We start from the raw sequence: 12145 nt of genomic DNA, 5'->3' as shown, positions 1-12145 counted from the left end.
CCCCCTTCTCCCTCACCATCCTCATACAACCAAACATTAATTTCTGTAGACGATACCTTCTTAAAACCTCTTAAATCTGTCAATTTTCTACTTAAAGCGCTCGCCAGGCGTCAAGGCCATTTTCATTCTTTGCAGGGGATTACTGCAATTAGCTTTCTAATTGGTCTCCCCACCCTCTGCCCTACCCTACCCTACCCTACCCTACCCTCTGCCTCTGCCCCCCACGCCCCCAGTCTAATCTACTCCTCACAGGAAAGCCAGGATCATTTTTCTAAAATAGAAATCTGATGACATCACTACCTGATTGGAGCTCTCTACTGGCTGCCCCTCGCATTTCAGTTCAGTTACAACCTAACATGACCTGGTTTCTGCATACCTTTCTAGCTCCCCTTGACCACTGTGTTCTAGCCAAGTTAACGATGGTTTTCAAAAGTTTGTGTTTTCTGTTGCCTCCACTCTTGTGATGCTGTTTCTTCTGCCTCAAACACATCTCTGTGCTTCGCCCCACCTCCACACCCTATCTCTCCCCAGCCAATTCCTACTTGGCTAATTCATACTCATCTCCCGCTCTGTGATCTCTGATGCCCTTGGCCTAGTTAAATGTTGCTTCTGTGTTTTCCCATAGAAACATGTACTTCCATTTCCTGACACTAATTGTTTTGTCAGGATTTGTCTGGCTGCTTAGCTGCTAAATCCCTGAGACTAACACAGTGATTTGACCTAGTGGCTGCTGAGTAGCCAGAGATTTAATAGATTCCAAGTTTTATTGTGAGCAGTTATTTTGCCACTGTCTCAGATGCCTTGCACTTCATCTATTTTCCATTGTTGAGAACTAATGAGAGATAACAATCACCTATGCAATAACTTTTGATTTTGAGATAATTCTAGACTGACAAAAGACTTACAAAAATAGTACAGAAAGTTCTATTATCCTTCACTTACATTCATGTAATCTTACATAACCATAGTGTAATGATCACAACTAATAAACTAATATTGGTTCAACACTATTCACTAGTTCTTCCAATAATGTCTCCCTTTTTTTCTCTTTCAGGATATTATCCAGGATCCCATGTTGTCTTTGGTTGTCATGTCTCCCACTCTCCTTAGTCTTCCTGGTCTTTCTTGACCTTGACACTTGTAAAAAGCATCGTCCAGCTGCTTTGTGGGATATCCTGTGATTTGGGTTTATTAATGAATGATTAGACCTAGGTTTTGCATTATCGGAAAGAATGTCACAGAGGTTAGGTGCCCTTCTAAGTGCCTCATGTCACCACATCAATATGTCTCACTCCTAGTAATATTCACCTTTGGTATCTGGTTAAGGTGGTGTCCCACAGGCTTCTTCCCTGTGAAATTAGTATGTTTCCTGTTGTAATTAATAACTATTTATTTTAAGGGGAGTTATTTGGAAATTATGCAAATATCCTGTTTCTGCTAAACTTTTACCCACTAACCCCATCGAGACTTGCCTGCAGCAATTATTACTGTGGGGTTCTGATGTTCTATTTCTCTCCTTCATTTGCCATTTCCTAATTTAAATAGTTTTATAAGGATGGGTTGTCATTTGTTTTTCTTTTATTTTTTTATTCAGCTATTTGTTTCTATCAGCACGACTCAAGGAGATCTGTTTTGTCCTTTGTGTTATATTCAATGCAATTCTTGGATTTGTGTTATTTATTTTGCTCACATTGTTCTCACTCTGGCCATTGGCAGCCCCTTCCAGTTGGTAGAGATGCCTCTGTCCTGTCTCATTTGTCAGAGCTTCCTTACTTTCTGCACCACGAGGTGTTTCATGCTCATCTTCATTTGCCTGTCCCAGCCCTGGAACCAACCATTTCTCCAAGGAACGCTGGTTCATTTTGTTGGAGAATTATGCCTGCCTCTCCGAACACTGTGATAGTCTTAAGTCTGCACCCATTCCCACGCTCTCCACACTGCTGTCCTCTCTTCTGATCCCCTCAGAGAAAGACAGACTTAAAACAACAGTTTTAGGAACCTCTGTGTCCATGACATACTGATGGACACGATGTGACACGATACAGCAGAAGGAGTGTTGAACTTACAGTGGAGCGACAACCTGATCATCTGGCATTGTGACTCTGAGTCTGGCTTTGGATAGACAGGATATCGTAAGTATGAGAAATTATAAATATCATTGCAAATGAGAGAAATATGCCTCAGAACACTTCACTATTATTTCCCCTGCATGCATTTTCGTGTTCCCAAATACCAGTGGCAGGCAAATGATTCAGGTTATTATACTATAAAAAGGAGGCTCGCTTCCTTTTTATTTTCTACTTTCCCACCCCTCCCCCACAAGGATTTGAATCTGAGATTTCACGTTGCCAGGAAGAAAAAAAAAGTAAGTACCTTTACAAGAACAATCAAAACAATGACTCACAAACTCTGCAGAGATTTGAGATGATTTCCCTGTTTCCAGAACCTTCAGGGGATTATGCAAAAATCCCCCAATGAAGGGTGAGAAAGAGAGTGGTAGCTGGAGGACCTCCACCCTTGCCTGACACATGTTCACAGCATCCAGTCTGGACTCTCAGTACCAAACAGTGACTTCCTTCCACAGCACATTCCAGGCATGTGTTAGGGAGCAAAGGCAAAAGACACTTCAGTATGATCATAAATGATCATTCAGAAGTCACTAGAAACTGATCCCCCGACCCTCTCTTTTCCTCTCTCTCACATACTGTCTGCAGCTTCCCAGTTTCCCAAACATACATGTTCTTCCCCATTGGCACCTATGCTTTTGAAAATGGGATTTATTAAACTGTTTTTAAAAGGCCGAGCTCCCAAAAAAGGTAGGTGTTGAGTGAAATCTGTACTAGGAACGGTTTGCTCTTTTACAACATTCCATTATCTCACATTCACGCACTATATACACAGTCTTGGTGTTGTTTAAAAGCCTGGAGACCATCTCTTCCAAGAATGTTTAACATGATGTACAGTATACAGCTGCCAAGAACGACGTTCTCTTTTGCTTTATTGCTCGAACGCAATTCTGTTCACAACAGCAGGATCTCTGCTATGTCCATGTTCACCCTTTGCTTGCCGTGGGATAACTGTCTGATCACAGAGAATTTGATGAAACCCACTGAGAAAATCTTAGTGGTAGTGTTAGGTTCTCGAGGTACAATTTCCACAAGCAGCTCAATATCCACTATCTCTGTAGGATCAATTCCTGGGTTTCCAGATGGCACGTGGAGGCTTATGTCAAGGATTCACCCCTTCACACCCATCAGAAATTGAGAGTTGTTTCATTTTGAAAACACCTACGTGAACTGTGTTTCAGCGTACACTTTGTGGGGACGTTTAATATATGACCCAGACAGCTAGAGAGGTTATCAGATGAATGCTTGCAAAGTGACTTGAATATGACTCCTCTGAACATCATTACAGCCATGGCTAATGAACAAATAAGTGTTGGAATGGAAAGATTTGAATTAGCCACCTAGAGATGGTGGCAGCATTGAAGAGATTCCATACTGCCTCTGAGTGTGTTGCTTTGGGTCAGGTCCAGTGGGGCTGAGGATGAGCTTCAGGTGGCAGAAATGGAGAGAGGTGCAAACTCTGTAGGACCCCTTCTCCACCTTCCCGCCTCAACCACAGGTGGCACTACTGTGAATGCCAAGGGTGCTTAATTAAGAAGAGTTGGATCAACAGACAGAGATCATTGTTAAGCTTTCAGTTTTCTCGGCCCACTCATTTTTCCCCCCACTATGTAGGTGGCCTTCACCCTGTTCCACCAATGATTGATTGTGTATTCCATCCCATAACCACCCATGGAAAATCTTCACTTCCCCTGTTGCTGCACAGCAGGCTTGGCTCTGTTTGTTTTGCTCTGTATTTTTTGTTTTGTCTTGTTAATTTCTTCTGTTGATTTAGTTAATTACCTAAATCCATTAGCATGTATTTGTCTCAAGTAGAACTGAGGTCAAGAGAAAATCAGTTCAGGAAGGTGAAAGGAAAACAGTGTTGGCTGCCATATGGCACCAAATGGAGACAAACAGGTCCCTGGAAGTTGCATCACTAATGATAAATACACTGTTAATAGCTCATCCTCCTCCCCAGATGGCTCACAGCTCCAGTTCCCTTCCCACGCGCCTGTCCCCGAATCGTGGTTTAAATTGGACGTGTGAAAAACCTAAGGTGAAGAGCTACTCAGTCCGATGCTTTTGTGTTTTATGTATCTTGGGATGCTTTATAAGCCGAAGGGACAAGCATGTGGAAGGGACATAGCCACCCATCCTCATGCTCAATGGGCTGCACACAGGCCCCATCCAAAGTGACATCCCCAAATATAACTAGGTGTGACTTCGAATGACCCGAGGACTCTCTTCTTCTTTCAGGACACTTAAAGTACATGAGAAAGGAATAGTTCTGCCATCACAAGCTTCCATGAGTGAGCCCTCTCTAGTCAACAATTTGTCGAACAGGATTCACCAGAAATCAAATGAGAAAGCAGCCTAGTGGCAGAGATACGTGGGAACAAGCACGGTGCCCACCTGAGCGATGTGTGGATGCAGAGCTGTTACTTATTTATGGGAAGAAAGACCGTTTCATTCCACCCAGGTACGGCTTTTCTGACTGAAGAGATGAACCTGGGTGCTCGGACCGAGACAAGGAACATTACCAGCTCATTATAAGGTTGGTATAAACATGCTAGAAAATGATACCTTGTCTTAATCATTTTTTTCCCCTGAGGAAGTGTTTCTCAAACAGACACAACACTGGGCATGGGCTTCATATTAGCAACTGTGCTCAAGTCTGAAGTCTCGGTGTGAAGGTCAGGACTCCTCTGCTTCCCAGACTGCAGACCTTGCACAGAAAATATGCTAAGTCAACTGAAGTAAACGCATCAATGAAGGGAAAGATTTTGACAATTGGTGAGCATTTTAGTTTAAACTGAAAACAAAACCCAGGCCACCATTCTAGGGTGAGAAATTGTTAGAGACCTTCAGAGACGGTGATTCCCCAATTACTGTCAGTAATTCGTTCAGAAAAAGGTGTTTTGTACATGATTATGCTGGAGAGGAAGGCTATTCTTAAGCATTCATAGTACCACTTATATTTTACAAATGCCATTTAATCCTTCTTAATTGCTGCCATTGACACCAAATGTCCTAGGTGAGAATGAGAAGAAAAGCAAGAAAGGCCAGGAATGAGGGAGAAGCCTTCGGTCCTAAAATACCCAGATCTCACAGTTGGCATCTCAAGGGACCGGAGGCCTCTTCACTCAGATATCCAGGGCTTCAAGCTCATGTACAGTAACAATTGTTAGCACCGGCCGAACATTTGTTAGTTGCCAGGCACTGTTCTAAGTATGTCCATGGATTATCCCACTTACTACTTACAATGACAACTGATTCTCCAAATATTTATTGAGCAGCTACCATGTGTCAAACACTAGTCCGCACTGATCAACACATACAAAAATGCCTGCATTCTGTAACTTACATCTACTGCAGCCAGGGTTTGAATCCAAGAAGTCTGGCTGGGCTGTAAAATTATTATAGCTATTAGCAGGTATTATGAAATGCAGCCTCTTTTAGAGACCAGTGAGAATCTCATAAATCACAAATATTTAAATGTGAAACAATTGGGACATATTTGTATTCTGGGATTTATGTACCCGGAGCGCCGAGACTGAGCTCTTTGCAACAGAAATAGCATAAGCAGGGTCTTAAACTGAAAACAACTACTAACCGTCATAGTCAGCACAGCTGGGTTCAAGTTCTGGTTCTGCCACTTATTACCCACATGCTTTGGGCAGGTTGTTAAACCCCTCTGAGCCCCAATTCCTCGTCTGTAAGAGAAAACTTGTAATGCCATGTTTTGGTGAGATATTTAAATGAGGCATTACAAATAAAATACTTTGTAAAGTGCCATGTGTTTTATAGAGTAAACTGCTTTTACTGTTCGCTGTTTATGGGCCCTCGGACCTGGACACCACAGTGTGAGAAGCTAATTTAAGCTTTCTGGGGAATGTGGGCCCTGCGCGTCATACATCTCTGACTGCACAGTCTGCAGCAGAACAGAAGCCGGTAGCCCAGCTCCAGTGTGTGCACCCGTCAGGCCGGGCAGAGCAGAAAGGGCAGGCAGCCCCGCCTCCCCGAGGGGCACCATGTAGTCTGCCTCAGATACCCTGCTCCCTTTATCAAGGAACCTGAGTCTTTCATCCTGTGTCATCAGCTTTGCTTCCTTTAGTCTCTGCCCTTGCAATGGCCAGGTTATCCAGGGCCCATAAAAAGCAAAGAAGCAAAGACCACAAACTGCTTTGTCTGAGAGGACACCACTTGGCCTGGCCTCCCCACGTCTGGTGGCTCAGTTCTCTTTACTTCACGAAGTTTGGGTCTTTGCTCTCCATTTTCTTGTCCTCTCTCTGAGTGAGGATGTGCCCACTGATAAATCCAGATGGTTTGATCTGCTGCTAGTAGGCACCTCTCCTATGTGTTTGGTTCTCAAAGGCACCTCCTTCTTTACTAAGAGAGTGAATACAGGATACAAGTCCATTCAGGCCATGCCTCACTCAAGGGATCACTCAGGGTGATCAACTGGACTTGGAAATTGCATAGCTCTGATTCTTCAGGATGTTGGTCATCCCTATCCACTTGGACTTCCCCGAGTCTGATTCAGAGTTTCCACAGGCTGAAATTCATGGGAAGGAGGAAAATGCATGACCAGACTCAAGAGACTGTATTCTGTAGAGACCTCATTCTATTGATTTTCATCAGGCTCTTACTCCATGGAATCAAAGCATCTTGGAGCCACACTCCATTTTTATGCATAAGAATCCAAACCATCACAAACTGAATGCCCTGAAACAACACAAACTTACCACCTTACACTTCTATAGGTTAGAAATCTGACACAAGCCAGCAGGGCCTTCTGGAGGCTAAAGGAGAGCATCCACTTCCCTGCCTCCCTCACCTTCCAGAGCAGACTCACCATTCCTGGCTCCTGGTCTCCTTGTCTGTCCTCAAAGCCAGCAACATTATACATCTGCAACCCTTTCTTCTTAGTCAACCCTGACCTCAGTCTCTGACCTCGCCCGGAAAGGCTTCTTCAAAGTTAGGGAATCACGGGATTAGGTTGAACTCATCTGGATAATCTAGGATAATCTCCCCATCTCGAGGTTCATAACTTCAATCATACCTGCAAAGCCTTTTTTTGGTCATGCAACGTAACATATTCAAAGGTTCCAAGACCTAGAACATGAGCATCTTTGGAATAATTTATTCTGCCCCTCACATTCCTCTCTCTGGCCTCCTCCAGAGGGGATTCCACATGCAGATACGCTCATGTTATCATAAATCCTCACTATTCTCAACCCATTCCAGGGTCTACTCAAAGGTCAACATCCCATCTAAACCTCATTAGCTCTAAAGTCCCAAACCTCAGTCTCCACCTCACATAAGCCATCCCTGACTGGGTGAGGCTCTGGTGGTGGGGCAGGGAGCAACAAAATGTAGACTTTTTCTAATGTGAGTGTTTTGAAATAATTCAATTGTTGTCGTTTCTATGGTCGGCACATTTTATCAAAGTCTTCCTTTTGGTAAGGGCACTGTGAGGAATGTTCTACTGAAAAGACCATGTGTGATTTTATTTCTGCCTGCCCCGGATACCTACTATGCACCATTTCACCCCTCTCGATCTGAATGCGACTCTTACTCCAAGCGTAGAACTAGTCACATGTTTTTCTTATATTCCCCTATTCTAAAATACTGTTTGGAATAAAGAGCTAAACATGAGACTAAATGGAGACTAACTATGAAGCCCATCAGTATCTTAAATTTTTCCATGTGATGAAAATATAGAAAACACTACCATTCATAGTTGGCTCAGGGTCTGGTTTTCTGGAGGAGCGCTCTTGGCCAACACACGCACACGCACATGGACACACATTCATGAAATTATAGTGGATCTTTTAAAATTACCTAATTTAACCTAATGGCTAGCCCAGTACCTTTAAAATGTGGAGCTTGGAGAATTCAGTTTGTTTCTATCTTGCCCTTCATATAAAAAGCATTCCAAGATTAAAACAAACTTGATATTTCTTGGAAATTTCTCCATTTTTGTATGCCTTCGTTCCCCAATAAAACAAAATCCTCTCACTGTAATAAAATTAATTACTCTACAATAAATTCTAGGTCATGCGAATCAGAACATGTCAGAAATAAAAGTTAGTAATAGTGTGGATGGTTTTGGAACTCAGCACTAAGTACACAGGACTTACCATCAACTTAACTGAGCAGACAGACCCCGCTGCATGGTAGACTATAGTGAATATTCTGTAGGTGACCACATAAGATGTAAGTGTTTACTTACTAACTATGGCAGTGCTACATTCCATAACTAAGAGATAATTTAAAAACCTACGCTTCATGATATCTTAAATGAAACACATTTACAAGAGGTGTGTCTTTTAACAAAAAGCCCATGTTTTCTCATGATGGTTGATTTGAAGAATTTCTTAATTTGTGCTGAACAAAACCTTCTTTTCACTGACTTAAAAAAAAAGACCTGGGAAAACTACATTGAAAGCTTCCGTTTCGCCATCAAGTCTGCTTATGCCAATTATTCATCCAAAATCACACTACTGTAATATAATTTTGAATAATGAATTATGGAATCAAAACCAACCATCAACTGTGATGTCCGTGGTCCCTTGCATTTATAAGACGTCTCATAGTCTTTAACAATATTTACTGACCTACAAGTCTCCAGCAATAATTAATCATGAATTATTCATGGCAGATAAAAGATCTCTGGTTATCTGATGGGATCCCATCCTACCCAATCTGCCCTCACAGAATGTTTGAAGCCTTCTGGCGTTTTGCCCTGTGTAGAAGCTGGATTCCTTGGTTCACAAGAACAACTTGTATTTCAATAAAGGAAAAAGAGCACCCTCCTATTGTGATAAATAACGAAGAAAACCTTTGCAATCCAATATTTTTAATGCATATCATTATTTAAAATGTTTGACTTGATTATATATTGTCCTTCGTGTTAACACGCAAGGACTTTCACATCTTTAAAAGCTTCTGAGTTTTGCTTTTGGGGCTCTTCCAGGTCAAATTATTAATGTACCCTCCCTTTCCACTGAGGGTGTTTAACAAACTTCCCATTTTTCATGTAATAAATGTTAAGTTCTTCAATCTCCCTTTAGAAATTCTTTCCTTCTCCCTTACCATCCCCTTCACATACTGCTGGGCCTCAAATGCCAAGTAAGAGGTTTTAGCATGAAATCACAGGCAGAGTTTGGAATGGAAACATCATGACAAATTGAGCTGAATTAAAATGTAATATAAGGCCCTAAGCTCTTTTAGGACTTTAACCAGTTTCCTCTGTTCTGGTTCCTTACTTTCTCTAATAATGGCACAAGTGAAGTAAAGTACTTTTCATAGGTACTGATCAGTCTAAATGAATGTTCCTGAGTAACAAGGGCCAAAAATCAAGAGATGGAGAGGGGAAGGAAACATCTGCTGAGCACCTATAATCATACATGGTATTTAGTTGGAACTTTTGGGAGTGTTGTGGATAAAAAGACAAACCAGCGGCAAACTGTCTGGATTTGATCCTAGCTCTGTGGGAATCCTGCCACCACTGTATGACCCTGGGCGAGTTACTCACTTACTGCTCTGGACCTCAGGCTCCTCATCTGTAAAGAAGGGCTACGGTAGAGCCATGTTTATAGAGCAGTTGTGATGATTATGAGATTATAGGTGTCAAGTCCTATAACAGTGGTTGGCTTATACTCAATGATATAAGCATTAGGTAATTATTTTAATTGCTAATTTTATTGTATATCATTTGGTTTGGGTGCACAGCAGCCCTACTGTAAGATGGATATCATCGGCATTTTACTGCAGAGGAAACTGGAGCACACCAAAGTTGAGTAAGCTCACCACGCACAGAGTTCATAAATAGTGAGTCAGACTGGACTCCAAAACCCACTGAGGGAAGTGAGGACTGAGGGGCTAGCTCTGGGAGGCTTCCACAGGGCCTTCTCTGTGGCTGAATGAACAAGACCCCAAAGGCTCTCTGCCCTTGCTAACCATCGCTTAGTTCCTACCCCCTCCTTTAACAGCTGTTGTCCCTTGCCCCTTCTAATTCCAACATTAAGGACATTCTGAAGAATAAAAAAAAACATAAGAGGGAAAGTCACTCCACTTCTCATCATAGTAATCCCATTAAAAGTACAGTATTTTATTTTCCCTGCTTCCTTCAAGGTCTCCCCACGTAGTTCCCACTGAATTTTCTTCCTCTTACAGCTTCTTGTAGCATCTATGGCCTGAACTAAGTGCCAGAAGGTGGTCTTGTGTATGATCTAAAATGCTAAGTTGAACATACCTCAACATATACATTTCTGATAACAAGTAGCTCATCAGATTTTGGCGTTTGAAAACTCATGATGAGCTCTATGCTTTCTCGGAGGTTCTCCTTCCCTACCTCTCCCCACTGTCTTTTCAAATTGACCCCGACCCTGAATTGTACCCATGCCATACAGCTGACATTGTGTCCAAATCAATTTCCTGGTCTTGAACATGGTTTATGATTATGTAACAAAGATGCTATTGTTGGGGGAAGCTAGGTGAAGGGCACAAAAGTACTTTCTGTACTGTTCTTGTAACTCTGACAGTTTTCTAAAAATATTTCAAGATACCAATTTAGAAAAATCAAGCATTCTACTGAAACAAAATTTATCACTGGCTGATGTCTAATTGCAAGTCATACATGTCCAATGGCTTCTTCCACAAATATTGACATTGTATTGGGCATTTGGTGGGAGTACGGGAAGGATGGAAGACTTGGGAATACAAGGGAAAGTTCGTACATATTTGCCTATTAATAAGTGGGAGACATACGGAGTAACGGGTTAAATTTGGGGACTTGAGAACTTGAATGCACAGTTACTGTGCTCCTGATTTCACCTCTTCTGGAACACTGCTAGAAAATCAGATTTAAGATATAAAATATTTGAATGGAAATACAGTCCCAGGCATTGGCACAGATAACCATTACTCATACTACCATGTGTGGCTGAGTCTTCCTTTAAAACATCCAACTCAACACGCATTGCCAAATGGCTGCAAAGCTGGCTCCGTTGTTGGGTTCACTTGTAATTTATGAGGTTCTTGGTACAAAAAGAGTCAAATACTTTTCAGACAGACAAATACTTACAATATTTTACTCCTACTTTTTTCTTTGGCTTCACCTCTTAAGTTACTGCCCAATGGCATAAAACAAAAGAGAACGTTTCAAAATACTTAAAAAAAACAGGAAGTACATCATCGAGAAAGAGATGTTATCTTTCTACCCAAAATAGCGGAAATTTATGAACTCTTCTTAATGCTGCAGTTCTTTCTACAAAGTCATTGCATAAGTTTTACAAATGCCACTGTCAAAGAGCAATTTAAACTCACTTTTTCCAAATGTTGCGGAAGGAACAACTCTCCTCCTTTAATTTGGTTCCCACAGTAGCTTTAACTTGACTCAACAGGGCTTAGTGTTAGTAAACTTCAAGTTATGGGTTCAATTTCCATACAGCCCCCTTACCTTCTCTCAGCAGGAAGTTTGGTACCATGGTCTTAGACTAGAGCTTAACTCCCAGACACTTAATACTGAAGTTTAGGCCAACTCACCCCTACTACTGCCAAACTGCTCAGTGTCATCTTAACACCAAAGCTCAGCATGTCGAGTCACTGAGGCTCACACTTTTTTTATTGAACAAAACTTACCATACCAAGATGTGAATGAAAACTTCTAGGGACCACAGAAAAACCTCACATTTGCTCTGCCTCACGGAGTCTTTGGGGGATTATTTAGTCTACTGCCATTAGAATATTAGCTTCAGGGAGGCAGAGTGCTTCTCCGTTTTGTTTACGCCGGTATCCATGGCAGTGCCTGGCACTCTGTGTTCATTGCATGCAGCTCACAAAAAGCTATGTGCATGCTCAAAGCTGAAGATACCTATTTCAAGTGGAAATTGAGGATTTAGAAAGCTGAACAACGATTCCCAAAATGCGGTCCCCAGGCTAGCAGCATGAGCGTCATCTGGGAACTTGTTAGAAATACACATTTTCTGGCCCTTCTGCAGGCCTACTGAATCAAAACTTCGGGAATGAGC

The 12145-nt window shown here is 42.0% G+C and overlaps 1 protein-coding gene across 1 annotated transcript in view; it reads right to left on the bottom strand.

Annotated features, from left to right (window-relative positions):
• RERG (RAS like estrogen regulated growth inhibitor) overlaps positions 1 to 12145 on the bottom strand; it is a 105326-nt gene that overhangs the window by 79520 nt on the left and 13661 nt on the right. The gene's annotated exons all lie outside the window — the stretch shown is intronic.

The sequence above is a fragment of the Sturnira hondurensis genome, unplaced genomic scaffold, assembly GCF_014824575.4.
Source record: "Sturnira hondurensis isolate 20B ecotype Veracruz unplaced genomic scaffold, ASM1482457v3 Scaffold0021795, whole genome shotgun sequence".
Classification (NCBI taxonomy): Eukaryota; Metazoa; Chordata; class Mammalia; order Chiroptera; family Phyllostomidae; genus Sturnira; species Sturnira hondurensis.
Note: the sequence above shows the minus strand (reverse complement) of the source record. Positions and strands in the feature narration are given on the sequence as shown.